This window comes from Hipposideros armiger, unplaced genomic scaffold, assembly GCF_001890085.2.
Source record: "Hipposideros armiger isolate ML-2016 unplaced genomic scaffold, ASM189008v1 scaffold_377, whole genome shotgun sequence".
In the NCBI taxonomy this organism is placed as follows: Eukaryota; Metazoa; Chordata; class Mammalia; order Chiroptera; family Hipposideridae; genus Hipposideros; species Hipposideros armiger.
In genome coordinates, this window is record NW_017731727.1 from 121,011 (window position 1) to 139,045 (window position 18,035).

An 18,035-nucleotide genomic window follows, 5' to 3' on the forward strand; every position below is an offset into this window, starting at 1 on the left:
ACTTCAAGGGGTAAAAAGTATAACTATTGCACTGTGTTGTACAGCTGAAACTAATTCTAAAAAATGTGTATTTCATAATAAAAAATAATTTTAAATAAAGTACAGCATCTTGTCTGTTCTCCTTCCCCCCAATTCCCCAGCACTGTTCCCATCCCCCAATTCTGCAATTAAAATCTTTTAAAAACAAACAAAAAAACCCCTCATAGACACAGACAATAGTTTAGTGGTTACCAGAGGGTAAGGGGGAGGAGGGTGGTAGAAGAGGGTAAAAGGGATCAAATACATGGTGATGGAAGGAGAACTGACTCTGGGTGGTGAACATACAATATGATATACAGATGATGTATTACAGAATTGTACACTTGAAACCTATGTAATTTTACTAACCATTGTCACCCCAGTAAATTTTAATTTAAAAAAATGACCAAGAAAATATTCTTCTTTCATTTTTTTCTTACTTTCAGTTTCCAAAATTAGACCCTTCGAAAAGAATGTGGGAATAGGTGGTTTATTTAGGAGAAATTTTCAAGAAGTACAAGAAAGAAATGGGGAAAATAAGACCAAGAAGGGAGAAAAGCTAATAAGGAGTATATTAATGAGCAAGTTACCCTGCGGGCAAGCAGTACCCAGTCTTGTTGGAGACTTTCTAAGAAATTGTGTGGAACATGTCTCAGAATCATCCCACTGGAGGATGAGGAGTTGGTGATGTTTATCCATGGACTTCCATCCCCATTGGCTGAAGGTGAGAGCCCCAGTGGGTTTAACTACCTGCACTTCCAGGTTGCATCTGGCTGAGGCAGAGCAAGTTTCCACTGTACTACAGAAAGCCTCAGACAGAGAAGAGAGACAAGCCACTTGAGGGGGGAAAGTCATGATGCTGGAAATTACAGCTGCGTGTAAAATCAAGTGGGTCAGGGGACTATAGAGTGGGGCATCAACAGCATCTGGTACGTTACTAGAAATAAGTATGACAGACCATAAGACCCCAATGGACACATGAGCAAAGGACATTAAGTGGCAAATAGTACACAGAAACTATAAATGGCAGACAATTGAATTTTTAGGCATTTAACCCTGGTATTCATCAATGAACTGTAAATATAGAGATGCCATCTTTTTTTTTTCGCCTGTCAAATTAGCAAATGCCTATTCCATTTTTTTTCAATTAAAAAAGACATTCATTGATGGGGACACACTCTCATTCTCTGCAGGTGGGGTTGTAACTCTGTACACTTTTCTGAGAAGCATTATTTCAATATGTATCGAGAGCTTTAACCATTTTCACACCTTTTAACTTTGAGTGATTTCTGATAAAAGGTAAGGCTGTTGATCTCAGTGTTATTTATCACACTAAACATCCAATAATAGAGGAAATGTTTAAAATAATTATGATATAGTCATTTAATAAAAAATAGCAAGCCTCAAAATCATGTTTCCCAATGTTCAGTGCCATTGAAATGCTCATGATATACAGTAATATTAAGTTAAAAAGCATAATCCAAAATTGTGCATACAATATGATCCTGACTTTTTTTTCAATTTGAAGATGATATAGATTGTAAAACATTGGTTTATTAATTGCTTTGGGGAAAACAAACAGTACCTTTAATATACCTAAAATTTATTCTGCTGATAGTAACATACATATATCCTTACAATTATATGCCATTTTCTTCTTCAAGAACACTACCAAAAGTAGAGTCTAAGATTTATTCACATTTCAGAGTCTAAAGATTCTTCTGAGTTGTATTTGGCCATTGGCAGTGATGCAGCATATTGTGATGTGTGGCTGCTTTTCATAACCCTGGCTTGTGATGATGTGACAAGATCATATCAAAGCATGTAGAAGAATCCTAGGAGTTTATCCGCCTTTCCTGTTTGGTTAACCTCATAGTTTATTTATTTTATTTTTTTTCAATTCAATTACATTAGCTAGAAATCAATCAGTTTCTCTTGAAATTCACTTGGAAGCTTTTGACAGATAGATGTTCAATGCCTGAGTAATAGTCTCTCACAATGCATGAAATAGTCACACGAACCTTTCTTAGCTTTGAAAATTGAATGCTCTATTCCAAGAGATTTGGCAATTTCTACTGCCTTTAATTGCATTGTCTGGTGTGTGACAGGCAATCTTCTGCAGACACAATAATTTTTCTTTTCAATGATGCATCATAGTGTAATTTTTAGAAGACATTTTAAGTGACAATTAGGGAGAAAGCCAAATTTAAGTTAAAAATTTAAACATGAGTGATGCTACCAAGGCAAATAACTCAATTGAAGTGACAATCAGATGAACAAATATCCTCTATGCCCAGCTACATCTGCACATACATAAGCAATGAAAACAATATCACAGTGGGTTCCTCTGTCTGGACATTTGCTAGTCACTTTTGAAATCATTATAAAATGCATCCTGATTTCAGAAATGAAGAATATGTGTCTTAGAATGCAGGGAATATAGTAGGAAATATGTACACATTGTGTATACACACAAAAAAAAAGACAGAAAGGAAACATACCAAAACGCTACAGAAAATGTCTCTGGGTTGAGGAACTGCAGATCACGTACATTTTTTATTATCTTCATTTTCTAAACATCTGAAATAAGCTTGTATTTCTGTTAAATTGTGAAAAATCACAGATGTTTAAAAAGATGGCTCTTTTTATTTTGAAGGTTGTTGCTCCTTATTGGGAGATAAAAGCTTGGTACAGAGGACAAACTTGAATCTGAGTTGGATGGATACTTGAAGGACCATCATAATCTTTGGATCTTTCTGGCCTGAGAGAACAAATAAACAAGTACTCTCAACTCAGAGATGACTTAAAAGTGAAGAAACAAATCAGAAACTCTGAGGCTACATTTATCATTTCAGTCCAGTTTCTGACTTGTCTCACAATTTTGACAAGGCCATTATCTCTCACACTTGTTTTCTCGCCTGTAAATGGAGAGAATGCCTCTACTCTTCCTCTTCATGGCAATGGCAAGAATGAGGTTAAAAACATAAACAAAAACATTAATCAAATACCTCACAATTTTACTTGTGTTTCCATAAGCAATGCAGATATAGATCACTAATTTATATTAGCTGGTAACTATTTGAGGGCTGATACCTGAGGACTGCTTCTGTCTTTGCAGCCCATTTCTTAGGAGGATCTCACCAGAAAGTTTCCTCAGGGTGTGTGTGGGAATGTGTGCAAGGCAGTATGTGCAGGGAGTATGAGTGGAGATGTGCGGGTGAAGGTGGTGGGTATGGGGAGGTGTGGGGGATATGGCGGCCTGTGCTGGGAGGTGGGGGTGTGAAACTGGGGGCGGTATATGGGCTGTGTCTTTGTGTGTGGGTGAGTGTGTATGAGAGCATGCACACACACACATTGGGAAATGCACGATCAGGAGTGGGGGAGGGGAATGGTGAACACAGAGCCACGGGACTGACAGTCTGCATGTGGCTCTGTGTTTTGGGCTTGGGGAGATACCAGGGCTTGTGTAATTTCTGTCACTGGGCACAGGCAAATGCATTCTACACTGGTAGCCCTTGGGGGCACCATCCATCTGAGAGAACTTAGTTTCAGCAAATTAACGTGGTCCCAGTTCCCCACTACCTGTTGCTGCAAAGAAGGACCTGGGAAATTTGCTCCACCTCACACACTCCTGCTAAGTCTCACTCCCAGGCCTGACTCCTAAAGCAAAGAGGGGTGACAGGGAAATGGGGCTGTCAATGAGGAGCTCTGGCTATAGACAGCAGATCTGCAGTGTGATGTGGTGAGAAGTAGCAGAGCTCACAGCACTTCACCCAGTGTAACCCTCAGGAAATGTGCACCGAAGGGTTGCAATACCTTAGTTCTTTGCAACAGCCCAAGGTTGTGCACAGTGGGGTTTGGAGAAGTCTAGACTGCTCAGTTCATGTCTTGCACAGTGTAAATTGTTAAAAACCTATACCTGCTATTATTCTCATCACCACCGTCATTATTCCCACCACAGAAAAGGCTTATAATCAATACCCTGTCCAAGCAGGGTTTCCACCGTCACCCCACCCCTACCATGGGAGCTTAGATCATTCCTTCGAGGTAAAGCAGTGAAGACCCTCTCAAGATGCAGATGTTTTCTGGAAGATGATCTGCCTCAAGCCTTTCTCATCCACCAATAACTTTGCAATGAATGGGCAGCTGGGGTGGTTGTCCAGAGAACTACATGACTCAGGAAGAAGGGGACAGGAATGAGGTGGCTGGGCCTCACAAAGCTGACTCTGACAAGCCAGCCTGTAGTGTTGGTAAGCAGGGCAGTGGAGGGGACTGAACCAAGACCTCACCCCAGGCTGGCTCGCTGCCTAGGTCTGTAGGGGTCAGGATGGGGGAGAGAGAAAAGCAACAGAAGCCAGGAGGAGCATCATACCTCAGCCTCCAAGCCAAGGAGACCCCAGGTTTTGAGAGGGGGAGTTGATCTAGAGCAGGGGTCAGCAAACTTTTGAGACAGAAGAGCCGCCAGGGGTCAGCACACTGTGGCTCACGAGCCACATGTGGCTCTTTGGGTACGTACATGTGGCTCTGAAGTAAAATTGAAAAAGAAAATAAAACTATCATAGTTTCATTTATAAAATTTTTAAAGGATATTATTCACATAATGGTGATTTCATTTGTTTTGTAGGTCTCACAAAACTTTGAGGGACAGGCTTGGCTCTTACAAGGGCTGGCAAACTTTTGAGATGGAATGTACTTAAAACACCGCATGTGGCTCACCAGCTGCAGTTTGTCGACCCCTAATCTAGACTGTCCTTCTTCCTCTTGGGCTCTCAAGTGTCATTGGGGGAGGCCTAAGGCAGTGTGTGAGTGTGTGAGTGTGTGTGTGTGTGTGTGTTTGTGTGTGTGTGTGTGTGACTGGGTGGGGAGGAAGGCTTGTTTTCCCCAGCAGCAAGCAGGACATTGCTTTGGACAAGGCAGTGGGACACAATAATTGATTGTCTTCTTGCTGCAAAATCAAAATGGCTTTTGATGTTCAGCCATTCATTGCTGTAACTGGAATAATAACACAATTCATTTTAGCTGAAGCCCTACAAATGGGTGGCTTTAATAATGGCTAATTTGGGATGATGAATGTGCCATTTGAGGGTGACATTAGTGCTGAATAAGGAGAAGGGTGTGCAAGAGACAGAGGGAAGAAGGGATGAGTTATACAAGACTAGCTATGTTTGCTAACTTCCAAGGCTACAAGCCCTTCAATGCCACTGTGCAGTATCAATTGAGCAAGCACTTCCTCCCTCCCTATCTGGCAAGGGCTGAGGGTTAGGGTAGATTCTGAAGAAATCCATGACTAGGGTGACCATATGTATTGGTTCCCCTGGGACAGTGCAGGTTTATGCTTGAACCCAGTGCAATTATTAGTAGCCCCCTCCTGTCCCCCCTCCCCCCACACACACACCACTCTCGAAAATGTCTTGGTTTGGGTGATAAGTTACATTATCATTGTTTGTGGCTCCTTATCTGCATTTCATGAGTGTACAGCTTTTCTGGGAAGATTGGACTTATTTATGCATATAGAGTAATTATAGTGTGTTAGGAGACAGTATGTAAGCAATAGATGAATCAACTGAGTGTGAGCACCAAAATTGGTGCTTACAAGTTTGACATTGAAGATGGCCGTGGATTTCAATACATTGAAGAACACTTTCACATGCATGGGGATGATAAACCCCAATACGCTATCTTACTTGATCTTTACAGCAAACTTCATGTGACCCCCATCTTATAGATAAGAAACTAGAGGCCCAGAGAAAGAAGTTGATTGCTCAAGGTCACACAGCTAGTGTGTGATTGAATTAGGATTTGAATTCAGGACTGTTTTAATTTAAAAGCCAACTATACTTCTCCTTCAGAACAGAGAGAAGATATCAAGGCTGGCTGGAGGGATCAAGGAAGCCCATGAAGGAAGTATACTGTTATCAAGGAACGAATTCACAGGTAAAAGGGAACAAACTAAAAACCGGAAGATATAAGGCTGAGAAGACAGAGAAAGAAATTTAAGTGAGGTAGGATTAACCAGGGATGATTTGCAGAGGAGGTGAGTTTTGTGCTGGGTTTGAAATTACTGATGAATATGGCTTAACAGTGATCAAAGAAAGGCCTTTCACATGCATTGAAATGACAAACTCCAAAATCATGGCACTAGCTCTTAGGAATGGGGAGGTGAATGGAAGTGGGGTAAACAGGAGATGCCAATTATATTTGTAAGGTTTTGTTTCTTAAACACAGTGGTGAAGAGATGGGTATTTATTATGCCATTCTATATATTTTGTATAGCTGAACATTTCATAAAGTATTTTAATAAGAGATTGGTTTTTCCAGATGAAGGAAATGCATTAAGCAGGACATAGGAACAGGGACAATAAATGTCCATTCTGGGGATGTTTTGACCAGAAGCCTTATGCCTGGGTTGAGCATTCATAATCTTCCTTGCAGAGCAACCCACAGCCTTTTAGTCCTCTCAGCACAGCACATTTTAAAAGCCTTGTTTGGCCTTTGCTTTTATTTGACTCAAGACTTGGAACCTCTAAAATGCCCATTTACTGCCTTCTAAGGTGTGTAGTCCATCTGTCTCATTCGCTTTGGGGCACTGTGAATGCTGCACTAAGTATTGGTGTGTTTACTACTTGGGGGACTTGGTGTATAAACAAAAGCTTTGTTTCCTCCCAAGTATTTGGCCTCTTGGTTGGCAACTGGTGTGGGGGGGGGAGCGTGGAGGCCTCCTCTCAGTCCCTCTCCAGCTCCCCAAGACAGAGAAGCAATCCTGAGGGGCCAAGGGAGCTGCTAAAAATCTAGGGTTCAGCCTCATCTGGGCCTTGCAGCCACTGTGCACCAATAAGCAAAAGCAGCAAATGAATCCATACAAATCCTATCACTGTGGCTCCACAGGGCCGTAAAAAGACCATAACACGTGGTTCCACATACTTCGCCACCAAACAGGGCTGCAGCAGCAGCTGGCACATCGTGAACGAGGACTCCAGTGAACACAGCACGGGTGCCAGTTGTAAGACCCTGGGTCTCACTGCAAAATGAGGAGCAGGGAAGCGCTTCAGTAGGGGGTGTGTATATGTGTGTGGGAGAGGGGTAAGGTGGGGGTGTCTCTGAGAATCCCTAGACTGCCTGTCTTGGGGCAGAGCTTCAGACCTCAAGGCCAGCCTTGCTCTGATCCAGGGCCTTGGTTCCGAAGCCATGAGCCATCTATTTGTATGATCCTTTTTATTTCAGCCTGGTTTGGGCTGAGTTCCCCTAGCCACTGTCCCAGGAAAGTGGAGTGGCCAAGAGGAGCCAGAGAGGGACCTGATATTTCGTCCTGTAATAAGAAGCTCAACACATACATGTACCCGTTAGTATGCAGGGCACTCCCCAGGGGCGGAGAAGGGTTTCTCCTAGCATCTTTCGATCCAGTCTCTAAGATCACTTGTCACAAGTTCTTGGATGGGTGTGACAGAGAGAAAGCCTAGGCGGAATCAGTGTGGGAGATCGGCCAGGTGCAGTAGAAAGGTCAAGAGCCAGAAGACACAGGTTCCTGTCCTGACTCCACTGAATTGGCCTGTGCCTTTGGGAAAGTGTCACAAGCCAGGTTCCCAGCCAAACAGAGTATGAGACAGAGCTTTGCAGGCAGGAGGTTTCTTGGGGAGTGCTCCCAGGATCAACACCTTTGGGAGGTGAAGAAAGCACACGTGGGCAGAAGTTGAACTGTGATCCAGCCACAACAAAGGCTCCCACCGAGAGCTCTGGAACCTGTGTGGACCCGCAGAGCTGTCTGAAATTGTGGTAATGGGGCCAGGATTTTATGCTCCTGCATTTACCAATCCCCTGGGATGGGGGCACAAACTTGGACATGGTGGCTGTCTTTGCCCCAGAGCCATTCCTGACGATGGGTTCACCTATGCACTGGCCATCACCAATGCTTTCTACAACTGTGGAAATGAGGGCTTCAGTATGAAAGAGGAGGAGTGGAGCTGGGCATTGCCCAACAGCATCCTTTCAGCAAGCTCCTTCCCCTCTCCTCGCTCCAGTTTTCTCATCTGTCACATGAGTGACAAGGATGAGCTCCAGGATCCCTTCCAGCTTCAAAGCTCTATGATTCCACCAGCCCACACCTCTGCTCAAATCACCACCTCCTTTCCTCTTAGACTACATCTAATGTAACCTCCCATCCCTTTTTAACGTTTGGTAGCAACTCCTCATTGACTATGATAAAGTATAAATTCCTTAGGTGACTTTCAAGGCCCTGCACGATCTAGCTGTGACCTATCCCCTTCAGCTTCCTTCCTCATTACTTACTCTCCAGGGCAAACATTTGGTTTCTACCATGTTTTCCCTCAAAACATTCTCCCTCTTTTCCTCTGCTCTTTCAATAAGAATGTGTCTTTTATGCATTCATGAGCAGGGTATAGTGGCAAGAGTTTTGGAGGTCCAGCTCTTATCAACTGGGTGACCTTAAGCAGGTCACTTAAGCCCTCTGAGGCTCAGTTGCTCATCTGAAGAAGTGGTGGTGTCTTTTTTAATTAATATTTTTTCATATGGTTGTTGAGAGAAGCAAATGAGGTAACATATGTAAAGGGTCTACTGTGAAGCTTAACAGAGCTCAATAAATGTTGGTTCTCTTCCCTCTTCCCTTTGTTAATATAACTGAACCTAAACAATATCATCCAACGATTAGTTTCAACAATATTTAGAATAAATAAATGCTATATATAATTTGGTACATTTCTCATTAAACCTTAACCCAAAGAAAACAAGTCACTCAGAATTTTCAGCCTGGTGTCAAATAAATTTCCAGTCTCTGTTCAAGCTGCTCCCTCTCAGCATCCAAGGCCTCTCTGCCTCAGTCATAAGAACATACAAGCACAGATGCGTTTTTATTCCCTAGACCAAGAGGCATCAGGCAGCATCACCAGGAAACTTGTTGAAAATGCACATTCTCAGCTACCATCCTCCCAGACCTACTGACCAGAAGCTCTGGGGTGGGCCCAGCAATCTGGGTTTTACCAAGCACCCCTGCCCCAGGTGACTCTGATGCAAGCTCAGTTTGAGTACCACCTCTGCTCCAAAGCATGGAGTCCATCTTGGGCCATGCGCCTTGGGGTTTTTCTGTGCCGCAGTTCCCTCCACCAACCAAGAAGAAGGAGGCATGTTGGCAGGGGTTAGACAACTCCAGCAGAGGCTGGGCCTTTGACAGGAGGTCCCAGATGTGATCCACTTCTTTGGCCACTGTAGGAGCCCCAGGAGTGGGTTGCTGGGCTCTGCCCAAGGCCCGGCCTCACTGAGTTGGAACCTCCTCCAGGTGACGTGGTATAGCCCCTGACTCTGGGCAAGTCCTCCCAGAGCCAGAGACTCCTGACGTTCAAGCTTACTTAGCAGCCCCCTCCCCCACCCAAAGCTGTGGTTCTCAAAGTGCGGTTCCCATTACTACTGACCTTAGAGAAATAGAAAAGAGCATGAGGAATACTATTAACAATTATATGCCAATAAATTAGATAACTTAGGTTATATAGACAAATTTGTAGAAAAACACAAACTACTGCAAGTGAGTCAAGAAGAGATAATATGAATAGACCATAACAAGTGAAGAGTATAAAGAGACTGAATTAGTAATTCAAAAACTACCCACAAAAGAAAGCCCAGTAAGACATGGTTTCATTGGTGAATGCCATTGAACATTTACATAAGAATTAACACCATTTCTTCACAAACTCACCAAAAATAGAAGAGGAGGGCACAGTACACAACTCCATCTATGAGGCCAGCAATACCTGATACCAAAACCAGACAAAGACAACAAAAGAAAACTACAGACCAATATGTCTTATGAATATGGATGCAAAAAAAATTGCAACAAAATACTAGCAAGCCAAATCCAGTAAAATGTTAAAAATAGACACTATAACCCACTGGGATTTACCCTAGGGATGTAAGGTTGGTTTAAAATCTGAAAGTCAATGAATGCAATAAACCATATCAATAGAATGAAATCTAAAAACTAAATAATTATTTCAATAGACAAAGAGAAATCATTTGAAAAAAAATCTAACAATTTTTCATGATTAAAAAAAAACTCAACAGGGCTGGCCAAGTGGCGCAATGGTTAAGAACTGGCTTGGGACGCCAGAGGGCCCCGGTTCGGATCCCACATATGAGGGCCAGTGACACTGCCCTCCACAGCTAAGATGCTGAACAACAGCTCAACCTGGAGCTGGGCTGCTCTGAGTCACTGGCAACGGTGTAGGCTGCAGCTCCTGTGGCAGTGGGTTGCCATGGGCTACCGTATGTAGCCAGCAGGCAGCATGAGCGAAGAGCAGCCAATGTGAGTGGCCAAAAGCCGCTGTGAGCGGCTGTCCAGAAGCCGGCAACTGATGTGCCTCGCCCGGGAAGAGCGCAATGATGGTGCCAACTTGGGCCAGTGAAGCAACGTCCTCCACAACTAGACTGAAGAACAAAACGACAGCAACTTTTCTGTTCCCCTCCCCCCAATTCCTCAGCACTGTTCCCATCCCCCCAATTCCCCAATTTAAAAAATTTGAAAAAAAAACTCAGCAAAGTTAGAAGAGAAAGAAACTTCCTCAACCTGATTAAGGGCATCTACAAAATACCCACAGTTAGCACCATGCTTAATGGTGAAAGACTTATGCCTTCTCCCGATGATCAGGGACAAGACAAGGATGTTGACTCTCATCACTTCTATTCAGCATTATACTAGAGGTTCTGGCCAAGGCAATTAAACATGAAACAGAAATGAAAGGCATTCATATTAGAATGGTGGAGGCAAAAACGACCTCTATTTGCAGATGACATGATCTCACATATATAAAACCCTAAAGAACACACACACACACACACACACACACACACACACACACACTATTAGAGCTAATAGATTAATTTAGCAAAGTTAAAGAATGCAAGATTAATACATAAAAATCAATTGTGTTTCTATACATTTACAAGAACAATCTGAAAATGAAATTAAGAAAATCTATTTACAATAACAATTAAAAATAAAATACTCAGGAATAAGTTTAACAAAAGAAGTGCCAAACTTATTCTCTGAACAGTATAAGACATTGTTTCATAATATTAAAGAAGTTCTAAATTAATAGCAAAATATCCAATGTCCATGGATTGGAAGGCTTAATGTTGTTAAGATGACAATACTCCCCAAACTTGTCTACAGATTCAGCACGGTCCCTATCAGAATCCCAGCTGACTTCCTTGTACAAATTGATAACCTGATTCTAAAATTCATGTGGAATTGCAACGGATCCAGAATGGTGAAAACAATCTTGAAAAGGAAGAACAAAGTAGGAGGACTCACAATTTCTGATTTCAAAGTGTGATCCCCAGGCCAACAGTATCAGTATCACCTGGGAACCTGTTAGTAACGCAAATTCTCATTTCCTGCGTCACACCCACTACAGGTGATTTTAATACAGGCTCAAATTAGAGACTCACCTCTGGCCTAGACTGCAAACTAAATTCATGATACAGGATGAATTTAATTTGCTTTTTGAAACTCCCATTCTCTAGATACATTTTTCTTCCTTGCTACACACAAGACATAAAGGAAGACAAAAACATACTGATGGAGAGGATATATAAAGCCCTGTTTCCTAATTTGGAGGAACTCCCTTTCCACTTTATCCTTTGGATTTATCTGTTCTGACCAGCCATTTCGAATAGGACCCATGGTTGGTCTAACTTGATTTAAATTTAGTACTTATTTCTCTGATGGCTTGTTGCTACTGGTAAAAGCCTCAGCACAGAAAACAGAACATTTGGAATACAATATGAATAAGCATTTTGAGCAGAGATTTAGTTTCATTACAGTCATTGACATGGTGTGTTTTACAGCTCTGATTTCAGGTTCCAATTGTGAAGACTCAGAAAAGGCAAACAGATTTTAGAAAATACAGAAAGAAAATAAAGGGCGGGGGAGGGGTAGAGATATACTCCCCACGTGGCAGGTCAAGGCCAAAGAGCTACATTAGTCCAGCAGTTTTACAGCAGGAGGAACGCAGGAAGCATAGTTACGCTATGGCGCCCTCACCAGGGAAGGAGGACGCTGGGGGCCAGCAGGGCTGGCTGAGGGTCTGGATAGGAGAGACCACAGATGGGAAGGCGCTCTGTGGGAGAAGCCCAAAGGGCATAGCAGGGCCCAGGGCTCAGGCCTCAGGGCTGGTGGCATGGACAACTGAAGGACTTCCCAGCCAGAGCGATGGCTCCCTAAAGGGCTTGCTGGAGAGGATTCGGCACTCACCCTTCCGTGTCCCTGCCGGTCTGAGGGAGATGGAAGGAACAAAGTGCTGAATGAGCCTCCTGTTCACCCTCACAGCGCCCCAACAAAGCCCACATGCAGCTCGCTCCCTTTCCCTAGCTTTCCTCCAGCTCTGCTAAGCATAACGCCTTCCTAGAAAAAGCCACTCTCCTTTCCGGGCTTTATTGGCTTTTTAATAAACTCTTTCTTCTTTTTCCTTTCCTAGGGTCTTATTAGGGGCCTGAGTGGGCCTGTCTGGGACTGGAGCCTTAGTCAGTGCAGAGCATGTGTGGTCCATGTTTTTCGTTTTCCCACTGTGACAAATCTGGGCAGCCCACCTCCTCCTTGTTCCTACCTGACAAGAATCCCAGAGCATTTCAGGGGGGAAGAGGGGAAGCTCCATTGACCTGGAAGGATGGAAAGGGGGGCCCTATGGCAGTGGGGTGTCAGGCACTCTAGACCAGGCAGGAGTGTATTGTTACCCAACAAAAACTGACTCTCCGGGGGAGTGCTGTTGGTGCCAGCTGGCCATGGAGTCAGTCTTTAGCTGTGATTCAAGGAGATGTGTTCCCTGGGTATGCAGGGTACAGAGGGAAGAAGGCGCCTATGCACAAAGAACTGGATGAATTGGGGTAACTTAACTGTTCTGGGCCTCAGTTTCTTCATCTGTCCCTCTTCAACCTGCCTCATAGGGTTGTTGTGAGGATCAGATGACAAAAAAATGAATAACAAAACTTTGTATAGACTATGCAATGCAGCATGAATGAAAAGACTATGATTATTTTATTTCACAATCTTGTCCAGGGCGTTCTCTTATTGAAAGTGAGTTTATAAAAGTGAGAAATTCCAGACTGTAAAATATGAGACTAAGTGTGAATTTATTTCCTGGTTTCTGGTAGAGATGAATCATCATGTTAACTCTTAGTGTTCCTGGGTCTGAGGTTCCAGCATTCTCCACCTTTACTGGTTAACAGCCTCTCTTTTCTCCAGCTAGGCCCCAGCACAGTTTCCAGGTCTCGGTAATTTTGAGATGCTTTCAGTGAAGGGCTCAGACACAGTCTTTGCAGAAATCTAAAAACTCACTCCCACCCCCTTCCCTCCTGCTACAGCCCCCTCCTAAAGAACACTTCTTTGCATTTTGCATATGACAAGGTCATCCTAGCCTATATTCTCAGACTAGATTTCTAAAGGTTTTCCAAAAAATTGGGAGGCGAACTCCTTAGGTCATTGAGTCACAAAACTCCAGGGGTCAGGGGCACTGTTTACATCATAAACCACAGTGTGAATGATGCCCCCTGGATTTGTGCAACATAATTGCCCTGCTTGCAGTATCTAGTCACCACCCTATCCCAGCCTGTACCCCTCTTTAACTCACTAACTTTTACTTCTTCAGAACTGAGCTCTTCATCTTCTCCTCCTCCAGGAAACCTGTTTTGGCTCTCAATGCTGGTAAGATGCCCCTCGCCTGCTGGCACAATTTCCTGTGCCTTCCTCTCCCAGAGCACTGATCACTGTACTGAATTATCTTGCTACCAGTCTTTCTCCACCACTAGACTGTATGCTACTTAAGGGCAAGAACTATACTTCCCTCTCTGTCTCTATTCCCACCTCCTCCACACTGGGCCTAATCAATAGTAGGCATTGAGTAAATAGTTGCTGAATAAACTAGCACTCTGGAATGTTGAGAACTGTATAGCCATAGAACTTTGGAAGTGCAGCTATGACTTCCCTGACTAACCCCCAAAGAACACTATGCTTATTTAATTACTTGTGTGTATGTGTGGAGGGGGGATCAAACAGATGTTATAACAGCTTACTTATCAAAGAACAGTGATTAGAGTTTTCTTTTATTAACTAAATGGGCAGCACCCAAGTGGAATATTAAAAGCCAGATGGCACAACTTGCATTTTGTGTGTATCTGGAAGGGAAGCATTAAAGTGCCAGCACTGTCCTGTTTAACCTTAAGTCCAGTCTGAAAAGATACTCTCTACCTACTTCTGGTTCAAGGCAAATTCATTGAGTCATGCAGGCCTAAGCTCAGAGGGTTGGTGAACAAGGCCCTGTGTGACTCAATGCGTTTGCCTCCACTCCACACCCATTTCCCTCCTACCCTAGTTGGGAGAAAGCCAAGGGTAAGATGGAAGATGGGTTCTATTATGGGTTGAGTTGTGTCTTCCCCCCACCCCCTAAATGTATATGTTGAAGCCCTAACTCCTAATACCTCAGAATATGACTGCATATGGAAATAGGGCCTTTAAAGAGGTAATTAAGTTAAAATGGGGCCATTAGAGTAGGGCCTAATCCAATTGAAGTGATGTTCTCATAAAAAGAGGGAATTTGGACACACAATAGAGACACCAGGGGCATGCATGAAGAGAGGGACTGCCATGTGAAAAGGTAGCAAGAGTGCAGCTATCTATAAGCCGAAAAGGGAGGCCTCAGAGGACATTGATTTTGGACTTCTAGCCTTCAGGACTTTGAGAATATAACTCCCTGTTGCTTAAGCCAGCCAGTCTATGGCATTTTGTTGTGGTAGCCCTAGCAAACTAAGACAGGGTCCAATCATCAGCCAACCCTGAATTCCACTTGAGCTTGAGCTGGGATAACCTCAGACCCATCTCAGAGCCTGAATCATCTGGGCCTCTGACTTAGGGCTTGACCAAAGGGCTTGACTCTTTTCCTGACAGACCCTCACCCAATTCACATTTCTTCACAGGTGAATTCATTTTTATTTTCCTCCTTCACTCATTCATTCACTCACTCAACAGTAATTGAAGTGCTACAAAAAAATATAGCACCTTGTCCTCAAGAAACTTAATGTCTTGTAAAGGATCCATATCTACCCTTCAAGGTTAGAGATGAACTGGGTGTATGGCATCGCTTCTAGCTTGGATCATAGGACTGGTCAGTGGAGAAGGAGGAATATTAGTCTGCGTAAAAATGGATCTAAGACTTACAATGCAATATGGCATAGCAGTTAAGAGATTAGACTCTGAAGCCACTCTGGCCTAATATGCAGTCAAGAGGATAAACTGTAAGGCTAAACTGTCTGGGTTCAGATCTGGTACTCACTAGCTATGTGACCTTGGCAAGTTAGTAATCCTCTCTGTTCCTCAGTTCCCCCATCTGTAAAAGGGGTCTATATAATAATACCTATTTCATAGGGGTATATTAAGAATAGATAAGTTAATACATACAAAACTCTTGCAAGAGTATAAGGCACATAGGAATCACTACATAAATTTTACTGTTATAGAATTTAGGGACAGAAGACCTGGCTTGTAGTCTGTCACTTATTGGCTATGTATCCTAGGGCTAATAAGTTCTGCCCAGCTGACTACCTTTCTACCTAACAAGGGGCCTGCGAGGAGCAAGTGAGAATATCAGCATTTAAAGGTGTTGGAAATGGTGGGAGGTGTTATTATTGTTGTTATTGTGTCGAGCCTTGAAGGATGATGAAGTTTTATTATGAAAGCAGCCATTCACTGAACACTAAAACATATACCAGGAGCTGGGGTATGTATATATAAAGGAAGCAAAAGAGGCAGATATTTCCTCTTCTGGCCCCCTGGCTCCTAGAGCACAGACACATATCATACACTTGGCCAAGCTGATATTCCCACCCAGGACTCTGAATCTTGAGGGAGTATGAGAAAAACAGAGGGGTGTCAGGGGTCCAAGGGTAAATCCAGTGGCATGGTAGCAACAGCAATGACATGTTAGCTAGATGCACCCTGAGATGTGAGCTAGTGGGAGGCAGGGTTTGCCCTGCCTAGCCCCTACCCCCTCGCCCCAGTCCCTGACCATTTTCTCAACTGGATAACCAGCCTTTCAGTTGATTCTGTGAGCAACCTGCTATCCCTTAAATAAATCCCTTTACTGAACATAACTAGAGGTGGTTTTTCTTGTTTTCAATAAGGAGCACTGAACAATACTTTTAAACATTTTTATGGGGCCGGCTGAGTGGTGCAATGGTTAAGAACTGGCTTGGGACGCCAGAGGACCCCGGTTCGGATCCCACATATGAGGGCCAGTGACACTGCCCTCCACAGCTAAGATGCTGAACAACAGCTCAACCTGGATCTGGGCTGCCCTGAGTCACCGGCGACGGCATAGGCTGCAGCCCCTGCTGCAGTGGGTTGCCCTGGGCTACCGTGTGTAGCCAGCAGCCAGCGTGAGCGGCCAGCAGCTGCTGTGAGCGGCCCTCCAGAAGCCGGCGACTGATCTGGCTCACCCGGGAAGAGTGCAATGATGGTGCCAACTTGGGCCAGTGAAGCAACGTCCTCCACAACTAGACTGAAGAACAAAACGACAGCAACTTGTCTGTTCCCCTTCCCCCAATTCCCCAGCGCTGTTCCCATCCCCCCAATTCCCCAATAAAAATCTTTAAAAAAAATTTTATGTATTTCTCCCAAGTGCCTTGAATGGTATTGTTTTTATCCCCATTTACTGATGAGAAAACTAAAGCTTAGGGGGGCAGCATAACTTGCCCAATATCACACTGATGGTAAATGACAGGGGCTGGACTTGACTCTGACTATAGACTTAGCAATACTTACACCATGATGTCCTGAGTAGGGGGTAAGATTGGTGAAGATACTCCAGGTAGAAAGAATCCCCAAGTCAAACCCAGAGGTAGGACAGAATAGGGGTGGGGGAAGGTTCATAAAATCATGAGTTTCTAGATTGGCAGGAGCAAAAGGTTCATGCTGGAGATGGTAAGAAACAAAATTGGAAAGGGAGCTTGGGATCAGCTGTGTGGATGCCACTTGTTGGACACTGTGGAGCCATTGAAGGTTTGCTTTGGGAGGCAACTATGTTATATGGTAGCCTCAGTGTGAGGTGATGGGAACTTCGCTGGGGAAGGGCAGAGAGAAATTCTATGGCAAGATTAGGCAAATCTTGACTAATGAATGAGGAATGAGTGCAGAAGAACCTGGTGAATAAGAGGCTAGTGACATTCTTGACAGAAATGGGAAAGCCTGGCCGAGGAGTGATTTGGGGTGACAACAAGTGGATGAGCAGTCTGCCCAGGGGGAAGGACCTTCTCTGCTTCTATTGGGATGAGCCTTCCTTTAGTCCAGGTCATAGTTCCTGACCTTTCAGCCTCTTATTTCAAGGAACTTGCCATTTGTCTTTTCTCTGTGGGGTTTAAAAGCCATCAGCCCTGGGATGGGTTGATAGGACTCTAGCTTCATTTTGGGAATGGTCCCAATACCTACAGCTGTGTGAAGCAATAGCTTATTAGAAAAGTGGAATCCTAGCCAGTTGGAGGCATATATCTTACTGGGTCCTCATGACCTAGTTATGGTTATTAATAAGTGATGGCTCTTCCATTGCTGGTTCCAGCAACCCAGCAGAACCTCATCCTCTTAGTCTGCTGTCCCTTTGCTGCAGCTGTCAGCTGACAGTGCTTTAGCCTGCATTTCCAGCTATCTCTAAGGCTTCTTGTGCCCATCCCTTGACATAGCTATGCCAGCTTTTGTGATTCCAGGAGAGGGAAAGGGGGGATGAGTCAGGTCCCAGCTCTCTGGCTAGTTTCTCTGAGTTAGGTCAGAAAAAATGTTGATTTCAAACTGCTATGGTCTCTCTCTCTCTCTCTCTCTCTCTCTCTCTCTCTCTCTCTCTTTCTCCCTTCCCTTCTTCTCCCTCTTCTTTGTCTTACTGGCTTGTCTATTATTGCCTCAGCCTCTTTTCCCCCCTCTTTATTTCATGCATTCAACAAAACTGAACCTCTATTGAGTGTCAGGACCTATGCTAGCT